General features: G+C 43.4%; 1 long non-coding RNA gene across 1 annotated transcript; it reads left to right on the top strand.

Moving 5' to 3' along the window:
• Positions 1 to 2,907: 2,907 nt before the first annotated feature.
• LOC310761634 lies at positions 2,908 to 4,796 on the top strand. The gene is made up of 3 exons (XR_014547607.1): positions 2,908 to 4,035; positions 4,415 to 4,665; positions 4,705 to 4,796. It is a non-coding gene; the product is annotated as an uncharacterized lncRNA (long non-coding RNA).
• The last annotated feature ends 1,493 nt before the right edge of the window (positions 4,797 to 6,289 follow it).

The raw sequence follows: 6,289 nt of genomic DNA, 5'->3' as shown, positions 1-6,289 counted from the left end.
AATCAGCTGAAATGGAGCAACGACTGACATGCTAAACACAGCAACACACGTAGAGGAACAGGGTGGTTGGTGAATGGAACAGTGTCTTTTTTTGGTGTGTGTGTTTTTTTAAAAGAAGAATTTTGTCCTAGATTTCTTCTAACCAGATCAGTGCTCCTGCCTAATCTACAGCCATCTAGTGGTCCCCAGTATTAACAACACCTCCAAGAAGCAAACGATTCGGCACGGTGAAAAACTTGAAATTTGTAGATGACCCCAAACTGGGAGGGGTAGCTCATGCTGCAGAAGACAGAATTGGGATTCAAGAGGACCTAAATGGATTGGAGAACTGGGCCAAAGCTAACAAAATGAATTTCAGTAGGGACAATTCAATTGACATTGCTTGTAGGGTTAAAAGAAGTTTTGTAAGGAGTAATTTATAAATTATTGTGAAGAGAATTAAGAATAGTTGTACTGGAAATCTGAGTTTATAGCAATAACTATAGTAACAAAATGCATAATTAGAAAGACTTTAGAAAACCATCAGTCGAGGTTGAAGGAAGACTCAGGCTGTGGTAGCCAAAAGTTTTGAAATGATGTTTAAAAGGATGTTATGCTGGAAAATATGTGTAAAAACTAATAAAAAATTATTTATATAAAATAAATTGAATTTCAGTGGGGAGAGAAGTAAGTCTTATGCACACACTGCCCAGGAACGGAACCCCTGCACAAAATGTTTGCCACCTGTATGTATGTTACATAAATTATGCAGTTTCACCACCACAGATAGCAAGACCAATAAAGTAGGGTTGCGTTTGTTTGTTTTTTGCAGCATACAAACTGCAGTACTACAAAAGGAGCACTGCCTGCAGCAAATGCACAGAATGGAAAACGATGCCTCCTTGCATCCCTAATTGGCAGCCACTCCTGGTGTTGGCTACCCCCCCCAACATGCTCTATTGGAAAGTACTATTTCACAACATAATGTAATTCCAGGGTGCATTGTGGGGTGGGGAGAAGCTGGTGGTGTGGACTCTGCTGTCACGAACACTATATTTTTGCCGCAGCAAAACCAATGTTTTAAATGAAATGGGGGGAGCTGCTTCTGGTAGCCTGCCACTGTCCCACCCCAAAAAATAACTTTTGGGGCAGTCTCCCCCGCCCCAAAACCCCCAGATTTTTCATTAAAGAACCTAATTTAATCACCTTATGTTGCAGTGGAAAACTGTATTTATCTGGGGATTCTCTGCCTCAAAAGCACCACCAAAACACCAATAATATGTTCCTTGGGGGTGAAATCGTCTATAAAAATAAGCCTGCTCACTCACAGGTGGTTTGCAAAGATTCATTTAAGCCACCTTTTGGTTTCAGATGATACCACAGTTTGTGTGTCCCCTTTTTTTTTTTTTAACTCAGGAAGATTCTGAAAGTTAATCTCTGTAGAAAAGATTGATTAGGTCAACTTAGCAAAGTGTGTGCATCTATCTATCATCTATCTATAAATGTTATAGCAGGCATGTCCAAAGTCTGTTTCGGGGGCCTAATCCGGCATGCCGGTTGGTTTAATCCGGCCCCTGTGGCAGATTACACTGGTCAACAACAAATTTGTTGTCTGCATTTTTTCAGTTTATTTAGGACGAATCTGATGTGCTGAATCCAAAAATCACATTGGTTTTGCTCAATCAGGTCAAGTTTTTGAGCTATGGCCACATGTTATTTTTTGACGTTTTTGTTCACATGTACGCTTGTGTGGAGCATTTTAGAAGAAGTTGGTGGGGGTAAAATGCCATGTTGAATAATTGTTTTGATTGGAAATGATTATTTTAATGAAAAGAAGTATTCAGGTCCAATAGTTCTGGGTGATTATGTCGAAAAGGGATCAGTTTGAAGTCATAAAACCTCGAAATCTTCCATAAATTGGTGCGGCAAAGCATAAACTTGCTTACCATGCTTATTTTGGTATTAAACTTGGTGACCAGGATAAAGCTTGGGTGCCACACATGGTGTGCAAGGCATGCACCGAGACTCTATGTGGGTGGACCAATGGCAAGAGGAGTCTGAACTTTGGAATTCCCATGGTTTGGAGGGAGCCGACAAACCATGTCACTAACTGCTACTTCTGCGCTGTTGATGTGACTGGGATCAACAGAAAGAACCGGAGCAGCCTCAAGTATCCTGATCTTCAATCAGCACGTTGTCCTGTAGCTCATTGTGATGAAATTCCAGTGTCTATCTTCGGAGAACTTCCTGACATTAGTGACGAAGATGCCTCCAGTGTTGAAGGACATGAAGAAGAAGAAGTGGTTCTTGAAGATGATGCTCCATGTCCATTTTCCCAAAAAGAGTTGAATGATCTAGTTCGCGACCTCAGCTTGTCAAAGGACTCTGCCGAACTGTTGGCATCCAGATTGAAGGAAAAAAACCTCCTCTCTGACAGTGCTCGCATCAGCTTCTTCTGCAACAGGCATCAAGAGTACCTCCGTTTTTTCTCGGAAGAGAAGGACTTGGTGTACTGTGCAGATATTGCGCAGCTTCTGCTCAAGCTTGGAGTGCAACAGTATGAACCCAAAGATTGGAGACTGTTCATTGACAGCAGAAAGCGATCACTGAAATGTGTTCTGCTACACAACGGCAACCAGTTTGCCTCTATACCCCTGGCTCACTCAACTACACTGAAGGAGAACTATGAAGTGGTGAAGTATGTGCTTGGTTATGATCAGCATAAGTGGTTTATTTGTGTTGACCTGAAGATGGTGAACTTTTTGTTGGGACAACAGTCTGGCTTCACCAAGCACCCATGTTTTCTGTGCATGTGGGATAGTAGGGACCGTGCTCAGCATTACACGAAGAAGGACTGGCCTGTGCGGGAGGAATTGGTGCCTTGCAAAGAAAGGAACGTCATCAACGACCCTCTGGTGGACGGCAACAGTTTATGACCTACTGGCAGCCAGGAAGTGTCATTTTAAAAGTTGGACCGGAATCACCAAATCTAACCAACTGTTGTCCTCTTCAGCATAGATATGATAGTTTGTTAAGTGCTTCGGATAATTGTTTCTTTTGAATCAAATGCAAAACTTCAGTCAGTCATTATTCTTAATCTACCCCAGACCTTCAATTTTGGATTGGTAAAGCATGAGAATCATCACTGTGTTTTTTTAAAAAGGGGACTCACTGATACTTTGTCATTCTATCTGATGTTTACCTGTCAACTCATCCATTGCCCTGTGCCTTTGAGGTGACTCAAAGTTCCAATGCCGGCAGCCAGTGACTAACTGGTGGGGCATGGCTGACCTTTTAGACGTCACTGAATATGAATGGCATATATATATATATATATATATATATATATATATATATATATTCTTCCCCCAGGAGGAAGCCACCATCACAATCATACATTGCCTTATCATTTTTCATTTTATTCCACCCAAAATTATATCTGATCTGAGCTGCATGCACTTTCACATCCTTTCATCAACGTCATGAACCCACTCTTATCTATACACAGCACTCTTTCCTCTGCAGTCAGTGTGCTTGGTTGCGAGATGCTAAAGCGCTTCCTGTTTTTCTCACATATTGTGTCTTTCATATCAAAAGGGGAGCAACGTGTTCATTAAGCCAATACTTTCAATCCTTGGGTTCTTCTACTTTCTGAGAGACACTGTGGGCACTTTTAGCTGATAGAGTTCTGAAATGATTTCTTGAGTTTTCCTTTTTCATCCCTCTATTCACAGTATGTCAAAGCAGAGATTCAGGTACTGGCATCCTTCTGCTTCAGTAATCTGCCAGAGATTAGGCAGGTGGGAACTGGGTACTGGATCTTTTCAAGGGGAATGTCCTTCCCAGAGTCCCCCTTTGTGCTCCAGCTAAGCACCCTTTTATTTTCTCCTGCTTGACTTTTGCTGCTGGTTTTATGATCCCACTTCTTGATTTTATCTCATTCAGCTTTCTTATTATTGATGGTTGCTTCCTTCCTTGGGCTTTATAGAGATAGGTTGCGTTGGACATTGGCTGGCTGAATGAAGAAGCACAGAGGGCTCCTCCTGGAAAGTGAAGGTAAAGGTAAAGTTACCCCTGCCCGTACGGGCCAGTCGTGTCCGACTCTAGGGTTGTGCGCCCATCTCACTTAAGAGGCCGGGGGCCAGCGCTGTCCGGAGACACTTCCGGGTCACGTGGCCAGCGTGACGAAGCTGCTCTGGCGAGCCGGCACCAGCGCAGCACACGGAAACGCCGTTTACCTTCCCGCTATAAAGCGGTACCTATTTATCTACTTGCACTTAGGGGTGCTTTCGAACTGCTAGGTGGGCAGGAGCTGGGACCGAAAGATGGGAGCTCACCCCGCCGCGGGGATTTGAACCGCCGACCATGCGATCGGCAAGTCCTAGGCACTGAGGTTTTACCCACAGCGCCACCCGTGTCCCCCTGGAAAGTGAAGCCTACTGCAATTCCCTTTTCTACACAAACTGTTAAAGGTGCAGGAGCCCTGCCATCTCCATATGGCCACCTTACACGGACATTGGATCAAACAGGAATGAAATGCCATTATTAAATAAACAAAGAGAAGATAAGAAGGTTCCTGCTGGTTCAGATCAAAGGCCAAGTCTAGAATCCTAGTTTGCCACAGTAGCCAATAAGATATCTCTGGAGATGTCTACAAGCTTGATATATGAGTGCTATCCTGCTTTTGTTCCTCAGCAGCTTGTATTCAAATACTTATAAACTGAGCATGAAAGGAACTGTGAACTGTGAACATGTGATAGCCCTAACCTCCATGAATTTCCTCACCCCACCACCTTTTAAGCCAGTTTGTGGACTATAAAGGTAAAGGTAAAGGGACCCCTGACCATTAGGTCCAGTCGTGACCTACTCTGGGGTTGCGGCGCTCATCTCGCTTTATTGGCCGAGGGAGCCGGCGTTTGTCTGCAGACAGCTTCCGGGTCATGTGGCCAGCATGACTAAGCCGCTTCTGGCGAACCAGAGCAGCGCACGGAAACGCCGTTTACCTTCCCGCTGGAGTGGTACCTATTTATCTACTTGCACTTTGACGTGCTTTCAAACTGCTAGGTGGGCAGGAGCTGGGACTGAACAACGGGAGCTCACCCCGTCGCAGGGATTCGAACCGCCGACCTTCTGATCGGCAAGTCCTAGGCTCTGTGGTTTAACCCACAGCGCCACCTGCATCCTGCATTGTGGACTATGCTGGCAGCCATTTCAGCATCTGCAGCGACAGTGAGCAGCAATCATTTATCTATCAACCATAATTTATTGTACACATCTAGTTCTTTTCCAGTTCATTCCTAGTGGAGATAATTACTATAATCTATACAGTAATTGGTTCATTTAGCCTCAAAATTCTTTTGCTTAATATTCTGACTTGGGATATCCCTAGTTGAGGATGAGATCAATGAAATACATGATTAAAGTTCTGCTAATTTGGCTTTCAGTCAATAGAAAACGTATACATTCATTCTACTCACTGAGCACACTTCCAGATGACCAGATTATTGGGCATTCGTCCCAACTTGTTGGCAGGGAGATTAGATGACACTGGCTATTGAATGAGCATTTATTCTCATTTGCAAGGAAGTTTGATGATGTGGACACTTTCCAATGAATTTCCCTGTCACTTCCCTTATTGCAAGAAGTCCAGTCTTTGGGGGAAGGGAGTTTGTTATGCAGAAGCTCCAAATCATTTTAACTGCATGACCTGAATTTGTTGGCATGTGGTTGAATCCCACCCGAAAATAGCAACTATTTTGAAGTGCTTTGAGAGGGCATGTCCACACTTCTGCCTGCCCCATGCCTAGAAAGCTTCTCCTGGCATGAGTCCAAGCAGTTTTGTCTTTGTTCTGCCACTTTCCCCTGGAAAAACTGCTCTTTAGCCCTAATTCAGAACAAACATAAATCCAGAGAAAACCTTATTACTTCGATTCAGTGGTAAAGATTGGGTTTTAGTGGCGGAAAGCAGCGGGGGAAATGCAAGTCTGGATGGGCCCCTTATCTCCTGCAGTCTTTTAGTAAACTGGAAGTGCAAACAAAAGTTGACAGTTTCTCAGAATATTTTTTCTTTTCTTTTTGTTGTAGTATTCCTAAGATTTCACCATCCAATTCTATGGAAAGCTAGGTAGTGATGGGGATTTGCTTACAGGATTTGTCTCTCTTTGCTGAAGGGATTTAGTAATAAACAGCTAGGCTGCTTATGCAACCAACTGTAATGTGGTTTGATTAGATCAAGGTTTCTGGAAACTAGGACTTGCAGAGCAGCTTATGAAAACAGAATAGATAACATCAGCATGAGAGTCATTTTAAC

The sequence above is a fragment of the Podarcis filfolensis genome, assembly GCF_964270895.1.
Source record: "Podarcis filfolensis genome assembly, chromosome: 4".
NCBI classification, from domain to species: Eukaryota; Metazoa; Chordata; class Lepidosauria; order Squamata; family Lacertidae; genus Podarcis; species Podarcis filfolensis.
This window is presented reverse-complemented; position numbering and strand designations above follow the sequence as displayed.